Source organism: Nycticebus coucang, chromosome 7 (assembly GCF_027406575.1).
Source record: "Nycticebus coucang isolate mNycCou1 chromosome 7, mNycCou1.pri, whole genome shotgun sequence".
In the NCBI taxonomy this organism is placed as follows: Eukaryota; Metazoa; Chordata; class Mammalia; order Primates; family Lorisidae; genus Nycticebus; species Nycticebus coucang.
In genome coordinates, this window is record NC_069786.1 from 50,452,998 (window position 1) to 50,474,496 (window position 21,499).

Consider the following 21,499-nt stretch of genomic DNA (forward strand, 5'->3'; position numbering starts at 1 on the left):
TTTCAATCCTTATGCAATTTTTGTAAGTTTTCAAAGTATAAAATCAAATTATCTGGTGAAAGGTTTTAGTTCTTACTTTTCATTCCTTAGATACCTTAGTTATTTTAGTATATTTCTTAAAATAAGACTTTGAGTGAGATTACGAATAGAAGTCATGTTATCAGGCACCATTGTCCCATCGCTGATTAGAATTCTTGATTCTATCTTTAACACTAAATGAGTGCTTAAAAAAAAAAAAGAAAAGCCTTTACCTGCAAGATTCACTAAACATTTATGAATAAATAATTCTAGTCTCACCAAACTCATTCAGAATGTAACAAAGGAAATAAAACTCCTTAAGTTGTACGAATTTAAATTATAAATTTCTTTTTTAAAGAAACTTGAAAAAAAGCAGAATAGAATATGAAAAAATGTAAGTTAATAATACTATCATTAATACAATATTTCTAAACAAAATATTACTTGGCAGAGAATCTGGCAGTACATAAACGTCAGAATAAAACTTACTGAGGTAATTTCTATGAGACAATAAATTACTGGAAACTGTAATTATTATAATTATTATAAACCCCATCAACAGATTTAATGATGATTCCATTAATTTCAAATGCACTGAGTAAAATTCTCACTCCTTAATTATGAGAACCTGTGGCAAGCAGAATAAAAAAGAACATCGATAAATGGAGAAATCGCACCCATTAAAACTTAAAAGAAATCATGAAATGTTGAAAATGTTTCCTCTGCATTAGGGAACAAAAGAAAACTGCCTCATCCCATCACTACTGGCCATCCTAATTCTTGTAAGCCCAGTGAGTGCAGTAATATGGAAAAAAGGAAAGCAATGTACACGTGTATGAAAAACCCTGGTCTCTTGAAATGTTCCTCCTGTTACCCAACACCAACCCAAATCCCGTTATCAGTACTATTTTCAATACTCTCTTACTGAGATATCTCACCATTTCCCATGGTGTACATTCTCCCTTGCTGCAATAAATAATAAACCCAACTTGTTTAACAACATATATACTCCTGGTAATGTTTGAATATACGGCATTGGCAAAACTGATCTGGGTGTCGAGTTAGATTTTTACAGTGGTATTTAGAGATAAAATCATTCTTGGCTACACGAACAATAAAAGAAGATAGTTGAGTACAGAAAAGAGCAAGATATGTAAAGAGGAACAAGAAAATTGTCTAATTTAATTCAGCTATCAAGTGATTGAAAGTTCATAGAACAGAGAATGAATATAAATAGCAAATTGTGTAATAAATTTTAGGTGAAAAATAATAAAGGAATAACAATTTTGTAAATTAACAGAACAAATGTATTTTTAGGAGTTGTCTAAAGCAAATACATTTATGATGGTTGAAATAACAGAGGATATAATAAAGAGTAAGATAGATGGTACTAGTGATATAAAAGATTATATACGAATGTACATTGCATTATATGATTTAATTTACATTTTAAAATTTCTGTGGTCTTCTGCACCCAATTTAACAAAATGATCAGCAACAGTGTCAGCTTCAATATTGTAGTTCTTTTTCCAGAAACATAGTATGTTTTTTGAGCAAATTCAAAAGTAAAAACAAGATTATACATGGGGAAAAAATCATTTGTTCTTTGCTTATTTTCTGAAAGTCTCCCCTAAATTCTGTTTTAGGGCTAATAACAACATTTTCAACTTAATAAAAGACATTTTCTCTGCTTTCCTTAGAAGTTGCTGCCAAGGTAGAGCAAGGAAAAGTCTTGTGTTTAGTTTTTAATGGTCTCTTACATTGGCACTACCTGCAATCTTCATAATCTTTGTTGCAGTTTAGAAACAGACTGTGTTTATCAGCATACTTCACTCCAGACACCATAAAAGGAAGGTGAGAAACGATCAAATTGTAGTCCCTTTGAGCTACTGTTGTTCTTTAAGTTTACTCTTTCTGTAACTTCATGATCTCTGTTAAATATAATACCTAGTAGTAAAGAAAGACTGATTGTCAAAGACCAAATATGTGCTTTACTTAACACATTTATTTCTGGTGGAATATTTTGGCAGCAACAAAATCTTAAAGTAATGACAATAAAAAATGCAAGGCCTCTTAGTATTTCTAGAAGCCCTGTGTGTGTATATATATGTGTATATGACAAACTTAAAGGATACTTTTCAAAATCTGATCCATCACCTGATTATATGTGCATAACAACACCATTTACAAGAGATTAATTTCTTTTCCAGTCTCCTAAACAATGGGCTAACTGTCCTAGGTGCCAAATGAGCTGAGGAGACTACTTATACCTTATCAGAATATGAACCAGCAGTTACATCCTCCCATCACAAGAAACAGGTTTATGAAGGCACAAATATTTAAGGTTTATGGCATTTGAAAAAGTAAGAAATATAATTTCTATCTCCAAGTGGTTTACACATAACCACCATGAATATGTTATGCACTAAACTGAAGTAGGATTGCTAGAGATTAAGTGAAACAACCATATCCTGTTCCCTCCCCCCAAAAAAAGCCCAAAAAGGGGGGATATAGCTAATGCTTCTAATAATGGACAATTCTCTTTATACTGTGATGACTCTACTTTTTATATGCATGTATATGTACATACATCTTTTTCCTACTGTATTTCATTAGACTTTTAGCTGGCTTTTCTAGGCCAAAGTATAAATGACCAAATATATAAAAATAAATCTACTGAGAAAATGCATTTCTTGAAATGTACTCAAGGGCATTATAGGAAACTCTGTCAAATGGTTTACAGAAATATGAATATATTTTTGTGATATTTCCCAGATATATAATTTATAAGAATTATAATTTCCCTTTGTAGGTTCTTTTAAATTATTACTTTAATGATATATTAGAGGACACATAAGGATTAAAGGATACATGAAACTAATGTCCAGGTGAAGAGTAACTCTAGCAATTAAAATTCATTACAGACAAATCAGTACATTTGTTTAAATTCCCTCTCGTGGTAGGATAATCCTCAGTGAACTGACTAGACCCATCTTGCAATTTTCGATTTATCTTCCCACCTCCTCATCCAACTCAGCAGGCAACTAAAACATGTTTTTTGAATGGAAATAAATCTTAAGCTAATAACAGTAAATTTGGAGAGAAAACCAAGGTTTAAACAGGAATGAATTTGTTGGAGAATGGAGTCAAATTCAGATATAAACCTCAAAAGTACAGAATTCATCCACAATTTATTTAAATTGTGTACAATCATGAATATGAAACAATCACAAGGTCATTAAATTATACAGCACAGTTTGTATTTCAGTGCTGAATTCAATAACAATGCTCTGTGTTGCACATAAAATTTGTTTTTCAACAGTTTTGTGAAGGTTTAATTTATACACATAAAAATCATTCCTTTTAAATGTTCATTTTAATGACTTCAGTAAACATACAAAGTTGTGCAACAATCATCTAAGCCAATTGTAAAAGATTTTTATTAGCCTCCATAGACCTTTATAGTCCATTTACCATCCCTCCTGTTACCTGCCACTAGCTGCAGTGAACCAGTAATTTCTCTCCATATAGATTTGTATTTTTCTGGATATTTCATCTAGGTCAAATCATAAACTGTACAGTCTTGTGTATCTGGCTTCTTTCGGTTAGCATGATGTTTTGGAGGGTCTTTCATGGTGGAACATGGTAAGTCAGTAGTTTCTTCCTTTTTTTTCTTAATAGTATTCTAAAACAATATTCCAAAAATACTATTTTTGAATAGTATTCCATCTTGAATATGTCACTTTGTGTCTACTGAGTAATTTGTTGATGGACATTTTGGATGTTTCCACTTTTTAGTATTATGAATAAATCTGCTGTAAATAATCTCATATAAGTCTTTTTGTGGTCCTGTGTTTTAATTCCTTTGGGGGAGAATCCTAGAAGTAAATATTCCAGTTATTTTGTAAATTTATGTTCAACATTATGAGACTATCACACAACTTTTCAAATACTGGTCCCATCATTTGATGCTCCTCCCAACAAATTTTCAATATCCCCATAATTCTTTTTAATGCCCTTTTTGAGTATTGCCATTGTAGGGAGTATAGAGGGATATGTTACTGTGGTTTAGTGTTCATTTTCCTTATAGCTAATGAAGATCAATGTATTTTCCCGTGTATAGTGGAAAATTGTGTTATTTCCTTTGATGAACTATTAATTACAATTTGTCTCATTTTTATTGGGCTAATTATTTGCATATTTAAGAAAAAATATTTTTTATATCTTAATGGTAAATATTTTCCCCTAATAGGTGATTTGCTTTTCATTTCCTTAATGGTTTCTTCTAAAAGGTTTTAATTTTTATAAAGTCCAATTTATGAGTCAGTTCTTCCATGGGTCATGATTTTGGTGTCAATCTTAGAAATTTTGAATTTGAAATCATGAATATTTTCTTTTATATTTTCTTATATGAGTATCATGATTGTGACTCTTACATTGAGGGCTATCATCTAGTTAAGCTAATCTTTGTGTGTGGTATAAGGTAAAGGTAAGATCTGCATGTGTCTGGTTCCAATTCTAATTGGAAAAGGTTTAAGTTTTACTCCATTCAGTATAACATTAGCTGTGGGCTTATCATACATGACTTCAATCACCTTAAGAAATGTGCCACATAGGGTGGTGCCTTTGACTATTGGGTAGGGCGCTGGTCCCATATACCGAGGGTGGCAGTGGCTGGTTTGAACCTGGCCCTGGCCAAACTGCAACAACAACAATAACAACAACAACAACAGCAAAAAAAAAAAAAAATAGCCGGGCATTGTGGCAGGCACTTGTAGTCCCAGCTACTCGGGGGACTGAGGCAAGAGAATTGCTTAAGCCCAGGAGTTGGAGGTTGCTGTGAGCTGTGATGCCACAGAACTCTGCCGAGGGCAATAAAATGAGACTCTGTCTCCAAAAAAAAAAAGAAAGAAATGTGCCAAGTATGCACATTTTCTTGATCTTGTTAGAAACAGCTGCTGAATTTTGTTAAATGCTCTTTCTGCATTCGTTGAGAGGATCATATGGTCTTTGTTTTTGCTTCTGTTGACATGATAAATTACATTTATGGGTCCTCTATTACCACTATTATTCAACATAGTTCTGGAAGTTCCAGTTAATGCAATGAGGCAAGAGAAGGATATTAAGGGGATCCAAATGAGAGCAGTGGAGGTCAAGCTCTCCTCTTTGCCAATGATATGATTTTATACATAGAAAATCCCAGAGACTCAACTATAAGACTCCTGGAAATGATTAATAAACACAGGAATATCTCAGGGTACAAAATCAATGTCCACAATTCACTAGCCTTTGTATATGCCAGTACCAGCCAAGTTGAGAAGCAAATCAAGAAGATGATTTCCTTCCCAGTAGCTTCAAAGAAAATTAAATACCTAGAAATATACCTAACAAAAGAGGTGAAGGGGCTCTACAAACAGAATTTTGAAACCCCGAGGTGGGGAAAAATAGCAAAAGACATCAACAAATGGAAGAACATACCATGCCCTTGGGTGGGAGGAATTAACCTTGTTAAAATGTCCATATTACCCAAAGAAATCTACAGATTCAATGTAATTCCCATTAAAATACCAATATCATACTTTGAAGAACTGGAAAAAATAGCTATTTATTTCATATGGAACCAGAAAAAAAAAAAGAAAAGAAAAACCTGTATAGCCAAAGGCGACTCTTAGTAATGAAAACAATGAAACACAAAGCCAGAGACGTCACTCTACAAGACTTTAGACTTTAGACAAGGGATTGGCACAAAAATAAGACATAGACACAGGAACTGAACGGAAAACCAAGAAATGAACCACTCTCTTACAGCCATATGATCTTTGATAAACCAAACAAAAGCATACACTGGGTAAAAGAATCACTTTCAATAAATGGTGTTAGGAGACTGGATAACCACGTGTAAAAGACTTATTGGTCATGTTACTTGCACTGGACATGATCAAACTAGAAAGCTTCTGCAAAGCTAAGGACACAACAATTAAAGCAAATAGACAACCTTCAGAATGCAAGGAGATATTTGCATGTTACAAATCTGACAAAAGGTTGATAACTAGAATCTACAGAGAACTCAAATTAATCAACAACAAGGGCAAAAAAGAGCAAACAATGCCATCTATCACTGGGCAACAGACATGAACAGTACCATCTCTGATGAGGACAGGAGAATGACTAATAAACATATGAAAAAGTGCTCATCATTTCTAACTATGAAAGAAATGAAATCAAAACCACCCTGAGATATCACCTAACCCCAGCAAGAATGCCCAGTAGCACAAAGTCCCAAAGTTGCAGATGCTGGTGCAGATATGGAGAGAAGGGAAAACTTTTATACTGTTGGTGGGACTGCAAACTAATACAGCTTCTTTAGAAAGAAGTATGGATGGCTCAGTGCCTTTGGCTCAAGCGGCTAACGCCAGCCACATACACCTGAGCTGGCGGGTTTGAATCCAGACTGGGCTGCCAAACAACGATGGCTGCAACCAAAAAATAGCCGGTGTTGTGGTGGTGCCTGTAGTTCCAGCTACTTGGGGGGCAGAGGCAGAAGAATCGCTTGAGCCCAGGAATTGAAGGTTGCTGTGAGCTGTGATGCCACGGAATTCTACTCAGAGCGACAGCTTGAGGCTCTGTCTGAAAGAAAGAAAGAAAGAAGGAAGGAAGGAAGGAAGGAAGGAAGGAAGGAAGGAAGGAAGGAAGGAAGGAAGGAAGGAAGGAAGGAAGGAAGGAAAGAAAGAAAGAAAGAAAGAAAGAAAGAAAGAAGGAAAGAAAGAAAGAAAGAAGGAAGTATGGAGAATCCTCAAAGAACTAAAATTATACCTTTCATTTGAACCTCAATCCCATTACTAGGCATCTATCCAGAAGAAAAAAATATCATTTTATCATAAGGACATTTACACTAGATTGTTTATCACAGCTCAATTTACGATAGCCAAGATGTGGAACAACCTAAATGTCCACCAACCCAGGAATGGATTAACAAGCTGTGGTATACGTATGCCATGGAATACTATTCAGCCATGAAAAAAGATGGACACTTTATCTTTTGTATTAACCTGGATGGAGTAGACACACATTCATCTTAGTAAAGTATCACAAGAATGGAAAAGGAAATACACAATGTACTCAATACTAATATGAAGCCAGTAGAGGATCTAATACACACTCACATAAGAAAAAAAATTTATGTAATTCATGTTGTGGGGGGAAGCAGGGAGGTTGAAGATGGAAGAAAGGAGGGGGATTGGTGTGCTCCCACTTAATGGGCACAATATAAGGAATGGTATACAGCATATCTCTTGGGTACGGGACAGAACTACAAGAGGCACTCTACGTAACAAATACGAACTATCTAACCTAGTTTTTGTACCCTCACATTAATCTTAAATTTAAATATAAGATGCATGTGGAATAATGACTCAGAAACATTTGTTGAGAAATCCATCTTTTCCCCCATTGAATTGCCTTACCAACTTTGTGAAAAATCAATGTACAACCAATGTTGTATATGTATTATATCCACTCTATTGTACATATCATATGTATTTTATTGATCTACATGTTTATTCCTATGCCATGATCAGCTCCAATGCCTGGGCTGCAGACCAGTACTTCTCCACGGCCTGTTAGGAACCCAGCTGCACAGGAGGAGGTGAGCAGGGTAGGCTAGTGAGCTAAACCTCATCTGTATTTACAGTGCTCCCCATTGCTCACATCGATGCCTGAGCTTAGCCTCCTGGCAGATCAGCGGCAGCATTAGATTCTCTTAGGAACACAAACCCTGTCATAACCCGTGCATGTGTTAGATTTAGGTTGCACACTCCTTAAGAAAATCTAATGCCTGATGATCTAAGGTGGAGTTTGAGGTAGTAATGCTATCACTGGGACCCTCAAGTTGCAGGAAAACAATCTCATGGCTCCTATGGATTCTGTATTATGATTAGCTGTATAATTATTTCATATATATGTATATACACACTGTATTGCAGTAACAGATGTATATTGCACAATAAAAGTCCTGCACTTGAATCATGGCCAAACCATTCTCCCTCTTCACCCCCCAGTACATTGTCTTTAATGACACTGATTCCTGAGGTCAAAAGTTTGGGGGACGTTGGTCTAGATCATTGTAGCTTTAGAGTTAGCAAGTCATCAAAATGGGTGAACAATTTTACACAAAAGCATATAGATAATATCATCACATGAACATATATCATCTTAATAGAATTGGAAAAAAATCAAATTAAAAGAATGCTGAGATTCAAATAAACTCCTATGAAAATAGGACAATGAATTAATAAGAATTATAAAATCTGTATAAATTTAGATTTTGTAAGTTTATGTTTGTCCATACCCTAAAGAAAAAAAAAATGAACACAGTACCGTATATTGTGTAAAAGAAAAAGATATAAGAAAAAATTTCAAATTAATTCAAGGTGGAGGGTGGGGCAACCGAGAGGACGGAGGGGCAGAGGGGGAGGATGGGGGATTACGTGTATGGCACACCTCTTGGGGGCAGGATGCAGTGTTAAGAGGGACTTTACCTAACAAATGCAAACAGTGTAACCTAATTCTTTGTACCCTCAAGGCACCTGAACCAATAAATTAAAAAAGATAATAATAAAACACATCAACCATATGGCATAGCACAATGTCAATAAAATGTGATAAATACTCTTTCAGAAATGGAAATACAGAACAAGAATGTATATTAAGGTGGAGAAACAGAACTTAAGATAAAGAAGAAACAGTTATAAGACTATTTTACTGTATTGCTTTGGATAAATGACAAAGAAGATGCAAATTTGGTGTGAATAAATCACTTTACTAGTTTGATGTTCTTTTGTTTTTGAAAATTTGTCTAACTTTTTTCCTACAAAGTTGCCTAAATAATTATCTTACATAAATACGTATTTTAAGCTGGCAACATAATTTTATTAAAAATTCTCCTTTTGGGCAGCACCTGTGGCTCAGTGAGTAGGGCGCCAGCCCCATATACTGAGGGTGGCAGGTTCAAACCTGGGCTCAGCTAAACTGCAACAAAAAAATAGCCAGGCATTGTAGGGGGCGCCTGTAGTCCCAGCTACTTGAGAGGCTGAGGCAAGAGAATCACCTAAGCCCAGGAGCTGCAGGTTGCTGGGAGCTGTGACTCCACAGCACTCTACGGAGGGCAACAAAATGAGAAGTCTCTGAAAAAAAAAACAAAAAAACTCCTTTTCTCTCTCTCTGTGTATGTGTGTGTGTGGGAGGGCAACGAACAGTAACATACAAGTAATGAAAATATTAACTAGCATACTTCTTAATCTTATGGGTAATAAACCTACAGATCCCATCATTTGTGGAAAAAGAGATATAGGTCAGAAGTACAGATTTCAGATAATCGCTCCAATTAATTGAGTCAAGAAGACAAATCAATAAGCACCAGGCCTGGGAAATCTTCCTGGACAGTGCCCCATACATTTTTAATAGTTTCATTATTTTTTAATTTTCCGTTGCCTGCACTTTATGCCACTGCATTGCTTACATTCCAATTACCCTCACTTCCACCCACTTCCACCATGTCTCTTCTAAACATCTTCTTTCCTCATTCCTTGTATCGTCTCAAGACAATATTGTTCGTAGTCTAGTTATTTTTAAGATGTAAGATACTTCCAGAGATCAGGATCTCAGTACCACAGAGCAGTTACTGTCAAGAAACTCAAGGGATAAATAACAGATGAATGAACTGAGTGGCATATCCTATCTATCCTCAGAGGCAAAGATAACACCCTTAGCATTTTTCTTTTTTTTTACTGTGAAAAGAAAGATCAAGGGCTAAGCTGGGACCCGATATAAGATTCCTGATCAAGACATCAGTAGCAACAGTTTATTTACTCTCCAGTATCCCGACACATAGCACATTCTGTTATGCTCTGTGCAAAAATCCAGCAGTCTGACACCAGAAGTTTTCAGAGATAAGCACTGAAATATAAAATCTGATGATCTTTCATCAACCAATGTGAACATCTCTATTGCGCTCCTAATGATGTGACACCCTGTGAGAGAGGGAACTGAATTATTTCTTAGCTACTCACTAAATGGCCATATTTTAAACAGTCTTGTATAAGCACATGTGGTAATTGCAACTTGGCAATTATGACGTGTTTTCTTTGTTTTTGTTTTTTGGTTTTTTTTTGTATATTTTCTTTTTTTCTGCTGGTAAATGCAATGCTTACTGCCTGACATTTGGCATAGTCTTCTGCATTATTCCGGTGGTTGAGTGTAACCTATATTCCTTTTTCCTTTGGGTCCAAGTGGTTAAGTGATGTGCATACTCAGATATTTAAGTATAGCTAGTTGTGGGGCTCATAAAACAGGAGTCCAAATTAAAGGCTTCAAAATGACCTCAGAACAAAAGTTTTTCTCTCACCTTCTCTTGTTCTCCTGTCTCTCAGTCCCATTCTCCCCCGAGACCAGTCATAGAAATTGGAATTCCTTATCCCCAAAGTAAATCATAGAAATAAGAACCCCCTTTACCCACAAAGACCCATGAAATCTAAAAAAAAAAGAAAGAAAGAAAGAAAGAAAAAGAACAAAACTAATTTTCCTTCTGTCCTGTTTAAAAACTGGCCTGAAAGAAATTATCTGACCTACCTATTTGAATGTAACTCATAAGACCTCCATTCTGGACAGGACCCTGCCCTATCCACAGAAGGAAGGATGCAAGCTAGGAGAGGCCAAGAAGAATATGATCAGACAGGCCTTGCTGAGTTTCCCCACTGCTCTATTAGCACTGGATCTTACTCTCTTTGTCCAATCACATTTCTACATGATTGTTTACATTTTGTTGAACTTAACCATAAAAATGAAAAATTTCCCTATGTTCTTGAATCTTCATAATAAGGCTCCCATTTAGACACGTTAAATAACCTTGTATACTTTTTCTACTATTAATCTGCTTTTTGTGAGATAATTTTTCAGCAAAACTTCAGAGGGCCCAGAGGAATCTCTCCTTCACCTATGCACAAGTATGCAGAAGAAGATCTATGTTACACCACACTGTATTCAACTCATAATGTTCCTCACTCGTGATGGCATTGCAGTAAAGTTGTAATTTTGAGAAGAGAGTACTTACCATCTTTGTTTAGCAAAAGAAAAAACGATTATCTCACCTTATTATGTCAATAATAAAAAGAAAAAAATATTGAGTCTTCCATATGTGGGGCTCCACTTTAGTCCCAAGTAATTTTTATATCTAAATCAGTGCCTCTATCCAAAAGAAATTATGAATGCCATCAATGATTATACTTCATAATGACTAATGTATTATAAGTATCTTCAAATTTTCTGGATGTACATATTATGAAGTTTTGACATCTTAAAAAATCTTTGCTGGCTGTGAAGAGATTGCCCCTTTTATGGCTAATTCTTAAAGATAACAAAGGGCTCAGCTGGGACACATTTAATATGCAAACTACCCAAATCAGGAGCCACACCTCCTCCATCTGGCTCATCCACATTGGAGGCAATATTCCATGCCTTAATTCTCCAGGATGCCAGCTAACTAGGGACCATCCCTATAGCTTCCACCCCTCTCAGTTACTGAAACTAACCACTCACCCTGACCGGCTTGCCTTTCTGAGGATACCCCAATGAAGCCAGTGGCCTAAATCTTACCTTCTCTCCTGTCTTCTGACTCCTCACCAACTAGAGCTTTTTACATGTGAGTCTGAGTATTATGCTATGCTTCAGGATCCATATTAACAAATGTTGTTTTCCTGAGCTCCTGTGTCTTCACTCATTGCCACAACTAGATGACCATCTCAATGAAATATGAAACAGCAAACAACTTTAATTTTCGGTTTGTTGGTCAAAAAAAATTCCCTTAAGACACAATTCTGTAGTTATCTTAGTGATTTGGATGTTTACTTTTTTTTTTTTTAAGACAGAGTCTCACTATGTCACCCTTGGTAGAGTGCTGTGGCATCAAGTTCAGGGCAACCTTAAACTCTTTGGGCTTAAGCAATTCTCTTGCCTCAGCCTCCCAAGTAGCTGGGACTGTAGGCACCCAACCCAACACCCAGTTATTTTGTTTGCTTGTTTGTTTTTTGTTGTTGTGGTTGTCATTGTTGTGGTTGTCATTTTTGTTTACCTGGCCCAGGCCGAGTTCAAACCTGCCAGCTGAGGTGCATGTGGCTGGCTCCATAACCACTGTGCTATGAGTGCCAAGCCTGGATGTTTACTTTTATGGAATATTTTTAGATTTATAAAAAGGATAGTTTTATTAATTGCTGTTATAACAGGTGCAGCTAGTTTGATAGCTTATTTTAGAAAATAACCTCTCCCTTGCTTTATTGCTTGCTACATACATAACTAATCATCTGTTTGCATGAGAATTCCAAAAGCTAAACTTGTTGTAATCTAGGCGTCAGTCAGAGATAACAATTACAATTCTCTCCAACAAGAAATTTACTCTCAACTAATCTATTACTGGATCCCTACCAAGGTGATGCCTACTAGACCTTCAGATGGACATTGCTGAAGACAGTCATCAGAAGACACCACAGATGCCCTGCCAACCTGTGTCCCACATCAGTCCTGCCTATAGTTTCCATGCCACTTTCCTCCTTCAGACTCATTTAGCCACCTAAGAAATTAAGATGGTTCTTTTAGACTTGAGTCCAGCCGTCTCCTCACTTTCCGTGTCTGGATTTTAGGGTGGTGAGCAACTGACCATGATTTTGGTTACCCTCTTGGTCATTAGCTGGAGATGAATTCACTGTAGTGAGAGAAGAGACATTTGAAAGACAGGTCTTTCCATTTCTTTATAAATTTTACTGAGTCAAAGTCAGCCATTAAAGTAATTAATTATAGCTACATGAGATGATATACAGGAATTCTCGATATGTTGTTGAATGAAGAAAGCAAGTCCAAGAAAATCACCAGTCTCCTTCCTGCTGCATATGGGTATGTGCAATATGTCTGAGATAGACACATGGCTTTATTCAGGTTTCCATTAATACAAGAAATTATAAAGGAACACATTGACTTGTTTCTTAACAAGTAGAATTAGAATAGGGGCTTGAAATATAGGGTGAAGGAGAAGAGAAATAAGGAGGCACAAATTACAAAAGAAAATGAGAAGTACTGTCCTAAAATAAAATAATTCAGTATTTGGTCACATTTAATCATTTATATAAAATTAAATAAACATACATGTAAAAACTAAAATAATTATTTTTTAATTTATGGTGTTGGCTAAGATCAATAAATTTAAAAATACGTACAAACAAATTAAACTGACTTTAAAGACTTTGTGAGAGTTATTGTCTATGCAAATTACTAGGGAAGGTAGAATTCATCTTTGCAAACCTTAATGACAGGCATAGTACTGAGCATGCATTTGATAATCAGTAAAAAATATGTATTCATAGGTAGTTAGGGGAAAACTTTCGATTGCTGCCACTTGAGGTTCCACAAGATATAAAGAACCACACTATTGTTCAAAAAACATTAAAAGCATTTGGGTTTTGGCAGGAATAAACGGGATGTGAGAAGAGAACTAGCCGTGCAACCAGACAGATGAAGTTGAGTTATGTGGAGAAAGGTGGTCAGATAAAAATAATCAGGCTGAAGAGTTTTCAAGAATAATGATAGATGCTTGCTTTTCTGCTGTATAAAAATCCTTCAACACTCAAAAGCTTTACTAAACTTTGCTATGCATTAGAATCTTAGATGCATAGGTTTCTGGTAGGTGATTTTGGGAAAAAATTAGAGAGTAATTCAGTTGTCTTTCCGGAGAAGTGTGCTAAAGCAAAAGGAAGAAATATTCAAGTTAGAATGAAGGTAGCCGCAGCCACAAGAGGAGAGTTGGTATGTTGGTTGTCAAAAATTACCATGAGAACATAAACTTTCTGAATTTTGGTTATGTTTTAAGAAGGACCACCTTTTATTTTAAATCACAGAGGAAACGTAGATCACCTCAAAGCCTCAACGAGATAATTAGGGGTTCCCAGTTGATTTTAATGATCATCTTCAAATAGTCCTACCATGTTGTTAGGGTACTTTTCTTTGGTTTGTTGGTGGTTGTTTTGGTCTAGTTCTCTCACTGATGGCTAGAGTCCCCAAAATGACTATTTTCCCTGAAGCTTTCCTCCCTTCCGTGTAATCTATGGTTCAGACGCATTAACTTTTTGGGAGCTTTTGCAACGTGTAGGAGTATCAGGCCCATTGTAGACCTACTGAATCAGAATCTGCATGTTAGCAACTCAAGTGTTCCCTGAGTACAGTCAAATTTTAGAAGCACAACCCTAAAGTACCATAGGCTGAATCCATGTCATGCTTTGTGCAGAAGTGATATAAATGCTAACTTCCTCCCAATTTATGATCTGGAGTTTGGAGTACTGTTTATGCCTTGTGCCTCTAAGATTCTCTTGTAAAAACAGATTTTTGATTTCAGCCTGGCATTCTTTGAGCCATAAGCTTCAAATACAAGTTTATTGCCCCTGCTGGGAACTGTTACCCAAGACAGGCAGCATGCTATCTTGTGCGATCTTTGCTAACTCTCTCAGGCACCTGCACAGAAATCTTTCCCCTAATTTTCCTTTTCTCAGCTTAAAAAAAACCCAACAAATCCTCCTTGCAAATAACTCCTGGTGGACTCACCAACTGTTCACAGACATGCCTAGAAACAGGCTGAGTCAAAATCTTGTGACACTCAAGTCAATTATAACATGATAAAAATGTGGTGGTTGAGAACATAGACCTCTAAAGCTACACTGCCTGGGGTTGGGTCCCTGCTCCTTTACTTGCTCTCTATATGACCTTGAGCAAGCTGTGTAACCTTTCTGTCTCAGTTTCTTCATGTATAAAATGAAGGTAATTACAACACCTATACATTACATGAATTAACTTATATAAAATTGTTAGGAATTTTCCATGGCTACAAAGCAGTAGATGATATTAATCATTTAAATTTAATGTATTAGAAAATATTAAATGATAAACATTAGATACTATTACATTAATGTTTCTCTAGCACAGCAGTATGATTTAGTCAATAACTGTGACCATGATTGTCTTTCCACTTTAGCTCTCTGTAGATACTTCACACTAATGGTATCTACACACCAGCTCATGGTGTCTGTTTATAGCAAAAATCAGGTAGCGTATTTGGCCTTCACCCTCACATCCCATGTGATTGTTTTTTAATATCAATCACATGGGTTCATTAGAAATGAGCTACACATTACCGTATCCAATTAGAATGTGAGTGGTAGCCCAGGGCCCTCATGTACACGTATATCCAACAAACACTTACTTTCCTGAGCTCCTAACATGTGCTACAACTGTGCTAGCATTGGAAACAGAGTGATAACAATAATTAGTTCCCATCTCCAAGAAGTAAAAAGATCGGCAATGAATTTAAAATTATAAAGGCTTCTGCAAGTTTTGTCCTTCATAGAAGGCCTTTTGCTTTTCTCAGCAAAGTGCAGAATGGGTTGCCTTGAAACACTTATTCCCCTTCCCCTCCACTGGGAGAGGTGTGCAAACTATACAGCTTGAATGGCTTTAAAGCACTTTGGGCTGCTGCAGGGCACAGAAACTACACTGGCTCTTCAAAGGGCATCTTCTTAAGCCACCTCTATGGTATCAAGTAAAATTCCTTCCCTCCCCATTTGAAACCCACAGTCAGATGTGACAGGGGCTGGTACTTAGGGAACTTCATTCCTGTCATCTTTTTTGTCATCATCCTCTGAGGGGTAGGAATGCCACGTCAGCCTTTCTTCATAGAAGGATATGACAACCTGTGGGCACTTGACATTGGCTTCCTTGGCAGGGACCGGGTCAGCCTCATAAGAGTTTTCCCATTTCATCAGGAACATGAGCTCTCCGCTGGAGTCTGCGGCTCCAATAATCCGCTCTGGCTCCAAACCCCCGGCAAAGCCTCATGGCTTTTCTGACTCTTCTTTCTTCTTCGGTTTGCTTTCTTCTCCCTTATCTTCAGAATCAGAATCAGCTCTGTGCTTGCCTCCCTCTGATTTATCTGTCTCATATGCTGTTTTCTGTGACTGTAAAAACTCAGCAATGAGATCAGGGCAATCCAGGTTCTCTTCTGGCTCCCAGGTGTTATCCTCATCTGAGAAACCCTTCCACTTTAGGAGGTCCTCCACTTCGCCCTTTACCACTCCACGGTCAAGAATTTTTTCCACCACTTACTCCTCTTCCTCCTCTTCTAGCACCTCCTCTACTTTCTTCTTGTTTTGTTTCTTCCCCATAGTGCCCACCAGCTTTCTGATATATAGGGTCCCCCAAACAGAAGAGGAATGGGTGCCCCGCTACTAGGGCATCGCATCAGGCCAGTGGGAGAGCGGCTCTCAGGAAAACAAGTCGGGTGGTCATAGCGGAGCCCCTCAGTTATGTGGCGTACCGCCGGCCCTGGCCAACGCAGGGCCCTCTTCCAAATCACCAAGATCTTGAATGAAACGGGATATTCTTATGGACTGTGAAGCCATTAAAATGGTAATAAGGGAATATTATGAACAACTTTACACTCATAAATCCACCAACTATAGTAATTGGACAAATTCCTCAAAAAACACAAACTATGAGAACTCAATCAAGATGAGATAGATTGCCTAAGTCCCATAACCATTAAAGAAATTGAATTTGTAATTTTAGAGCTCCCCCAAAAGAATGTTCCTTCTAAAGAAAAGGAGTCACTGGAAAATTTTACCAAACATTCAAAGAGTGAACAGCAATTTTACACAATCTCTTCCAGAAAATATAAAAAGAAGAAACACATCCCAGCTAATTTTATGAGGCCAGAATTACCCCCTGATATCAAAACTAGACAAAGGAAGTAGGAAAAAAGAAAACTATAGGCTAATAAACCTTATAAATACATACATAAAATTCTTTAAAAAATATTAGGAAGCCAAATCCAATAATGTGTAAAAAGAATTATATACCTTGCCTTCCTCAAGCCCTTTTATAAGGACACTAATCCATTCATGAGGCCAGGGTCCTTATGGCTTAATCACCTCCTCAGGTACCAAATTTTTGCTTTCCATGCACTTGCTTCTTTTCTGATGTTCCAAGATTCTTTATTCTGTCATTTATTTTCTGCTTGGACTTATTGAATGTATGCAAGACTTGTTCAATATTTGAAGCTTAATCAATGCACCATATCAACAAGGTAAAGATGAGAAATCATATTATCCTATCAGTTGATGCAGAAAAAGCATTTGATCATATCCAGCACTTATTCATGATTAAAGAAAAACAATTCTCATCATTAGAATGGAGTGAACTACTTCAACTTGATATATAAGAACATCTTGATTTAAGAGCACCTACAAATAACCTACAGCTAACATCAAATTATAATGGCAAAAGATTTTCATGTCACCTACCAAGATGAGGAACAAAGTAACAATGCCCTCTCTTGCCACTTTTATTTAACAGTACTTGAAATGCCATTGCAACAAGGCAAGGGAAATAAATTGTATACAGATTGGAAAAGAATTAATAAACTGTCTATTTCAGATGATATAATTGTCTGCATAGAAAATCCTCAGAAATCTGCCAATTGACTTATAGAAATAATGAGTCCAGCAACATACCAGTTTAAAATATCAATACAGCTCTGAGACAAGATGGCGGACTGAAGCCAGCTTTCAACAGAGGCTCCCGTCCAGAAGGAGAGTTAAGGGACAGGAATTTAGTAAGTATCCTGGTGGACTTGAGCCTCACCAAGAGAGAAGGTTGAAGAACGCACATCAACACCACTGAGGCAAGCTGTGATCACAAGGACGCAAACAAAAGGTACAAAATCCACCACCAAGCGGACGGGAGTCCCCCTCCCCCATGAGACCGGCTCAAGAGCCCCACAATTGAACAAGCGGGCAGAAATTAAAGGCCCTCCCACTACACTCCAGGGAGAGATCTTCTAAAAACTGGACCTACCTCCCCTACTGGGGTGCCGTGGCGTTCTCCTGCCGGGCATAAAACTGAATAAAACTTTGGGAATCCTTTGCCGGCAACCCTGAATCCCCGGCGCTCCCCTCCCGCCCACTGAGGTCTGGAGGCCTGTCCCCCAGGAATTCAGATCCTTGGGTGATTTCTCAAGGGGAGTGGACAGTCCCCGAGTTGCGACTGGTCAGCATTGACTCTGAGGCGCGCGAGTGAGGAGAGGGCACCGGGCTGAAAGGGAGTCACGCCTTGGCGGCACTTCCCTGCGGTGCAGTGCAGCAACCCTCTCTGGGCAACATTACGGGGCAGGCACAAGACTGAATAAGACTCTACCTTCCCCACTGAGAGCTGAGAGCCCCTACTCTCACTCGGGGTCTGAGGGCCTATCCCCTAGGAGTTCAGATCCTTGGGTGATTTCTCAAGGGGAGTGCACAGTGCCTGAGCTGCCTCAGGTCAGCGCTGACTCTGGGACACGTGAGCGAAGAGAGGGCACTCTGCTGAGGGGAAATCAAGCCTTGGCGGCACTTCCCTGCGGTGCAGTGCAGGAGCCCTCCCCAGGCTGTAGTGTTGCGTAAAATTGAATGAAACTCTAGCTGCCCCCCCCAACTCCCAATCGGGGTCTGGGGGCCCATCCCCCAAGAGTTCTGATCCTTGGGGGATCTCTTGAGGGGTGTGGACCCAGCACAAACTGCGGCCGCTCAGTGCTGACTCTGGGGCACGGGACAGAGGAGAAAAGGGTCGCCTGAGTGCCCACACCAGAGCAGCAGTTCCCTGGAGGTAGATCAACAGCCGTTTTTTCTTTAACGGCAGAACGCCCACTTCTGGATATTCTGAGGCCACACCCCCTGTCTCCCTGGGCAACCAGAGGAGGCCACCAGTGAGCGGGGGATTTCCTGACATGGCTCACAAACCCGGGAAGCTTCCAGGGCGGGCCGACCCAGAGAGGTGTTCGAACGCAAATCTCCTCCAGCAGCAAAGACGTTTGAACTCAAAACAGCCCGTCTTCTGTAGTCGATTTAGACAGGAACAGAGACAGAACCCCGCAAAGTTGTCTGTTCTATTCTGTTCTGTTCTGTTCTGTTCTGTTCTGTTCTGTTAGCAGCATCCATCAGGGACGGGGCTAAGCCTGAGTGAACACCTCCTTCCCATCACCTGCATCAAACACTCAAAGATGTCAGGCCCCATCTCCTCCTGCTAGATAGCGGCAGTCTGCGGGGGCCTGGCAGACTTCCTTGTGATTCAGGCAGGTGCAAACCCCTGGAGTGTCTGTTCACTGCAGGCAACTGGGTTAGCCATCTGCAGAGATACCAGTGACTGGGTCCGACGGAGGGGCAAAGTGGGGAAGGAGACGTCAACCTTCCTAGACTGCTCTGTTTGCTGGGTGGCTCCTCCTGACTCCACGCTGCACTGGGGTGAGCCGTGTCAGAGGAGTCACCAGGCCCCTGTGATCCAGTTCCCAGAGACCTCTTGAACTCTCCCACCCGAAACAAGTGCCGATTGAGACAGCTGATTTGGACCTTTTGAACTGGGCTAATAGACTGAGGACTTTTCAGGCGGTGCCCTGGGTGTGCGATTGTAGGAAGGTTTGATTCTCCTTTTCCAACTGGGGCCAGAGGTGGGCAGGCGGGGTGACTTAATTGCTGATTTTTCCACACAGCTGAGACTTCAAGCCAGAGTAGAAGTTGCAATAGGATCGAACAGAAACCAGCTGAAAACAAGACAGAACCACTTTGCTCCACCACACCAGACAGGGCCCCAGTTTCTTAGGCCACAACACTGTACGGGCCCTCGATAAAACCCCAGGGGAAAAACCAAAGAGAGTAAAATAACCATGGGGCGGAATCAGCGGAAAAACTCTGGTAACATGAATAACCAGAATAGATCAACCCCCCCCAAGAAAAGATACGGCAGATGTGATTGAAGATCCCATTCATAAACAACTGGCAGAGATGTCAGAAATCGAATTCAGAATTTGGATTGCAGACAAGATTAATAAAATGGAATTAGGAATTCGAGGAGAAATTCAAAAATTGTCTCAAGAATTTAACGAATTTAAAGACAAAACCACCAAAGACTTAGACACACTGAAGCAAGAATTTACAGCCCTCAAAGATACGAAAAATACAGTAGAATCCCTCAGTAACAGAATGGAGCAAGCAGAAGAAAGGATTTCTGACATTGAAGATAAAGTCTTCCAACGCTCCCAATCTCTCAAAGAGGAAGAGAAATGGAGAGCAAAAACGGATCACTCACTCAGAGAACTCTCAGATAATTCGAAAAAAAGCAACATAAGGATTATAGGAATTTCTGAGAACGATGAAGACGCCTCCGAGGGCACAGAGGCCCTTCTGCATGAAATTATGAAAGAAAATTTTCCAGACATGCCTAGAGAATCTGAAATTCAGATAGCAGACAGCTTCAGAACCCCAGCACGATTCAACCCCAATAAGTCATCCCCCAGACATATCATAATTAGCTCCACTAAAGTTAACATGAAAGAGAAGATTCTCAAAGCAGCCCGGCGAAAGAAAACTATAACGTACAAAGGTAAGAATATTAGAATAACTGCAGATCTCTCTGCTGAAACTTTTCAAGCCAGAAGAGGCTGGTCATCAACTTTTAATCTCCTCAAGCAAAAAAACTTTCAACCCAGGATCTTGTATCCAGCTAAACTGAGTTTCATCTATGATAGAGAAATTAAATACTTCAATGACATTCATATGTTGAAAAAATTTGCCATAAGTAAACCAGCTCTTCAGGATGTTCTCAGACCTATCCTCCACAATGACCAACCCAATCTATACCACAAAAGTAAACTCACTCAGAAACTTCGGATCAAACTTCAACTTCCACACTGGCAAAACGATTAAAAATGTCCACTGGACCTTTGAAAAACTCGATACCCAAAATTCCACCAGACTTATCAATACTCTCCATCAATGTGAATGGCTTAAACTGTCCTCTAAAGAGACATAGGTTAGCTGACTGGATACAAAAACTCAAGCCAGATATTTGTTGCATACAAGAGTCACATCTCAACTTAAAAGACAAATACAGACTCAGGGTGAAAGGATGGTCATCCATATTTCAGGCAAATGGTAATCAGAAAAAAGCAGGTGTTGCAATTTTATTTGCAGATACAGTAGGCTTTAAACCATCAAAAGTAAGGAAGGACAAGAATGTCACTTCATATTTGTTAAGGGTAATACTCAATATGATGAGATCTCAATTATTAATATCTATGCACCCAACCAGAATGAACCTCAATTTATAAGAGAAACTCTAACAGACATGAGTAACTTGATTTCCTCCAGCTTCATAATCGTCGGAGATTTCAACACTCCCTTGGCAGTGTTGGATCGATCCTCCAGAAAGAAGCTGAGCAAAGAAATCTTAGATTGAAACCTAACCATCCAATATTTAGATTTAGCAGACATCTACAGAACATTTCATCCCAACAAAACTGAATACACATACTTCTCATCAGCCCACGGAACTTACTCCAAAATTGACCACATTTTAGGTCACAAGTCTA

The 21,499-nt window shown here is 38.6% G+C and overlaps 1 pseudogene; it reads right to left on the reverse strand.

Moving 5' to 3' along the window:
* Positions 1-15,704: 15,704 nt before the first annotated feature.
* Positions 15,705-16,268, reverse strand: LOC128589707 (chromobox protein homolog 1-like; annotated as a pseudogene).
* Positions 16,269-21,499: the final 5,231 nt, after the last annotated feature.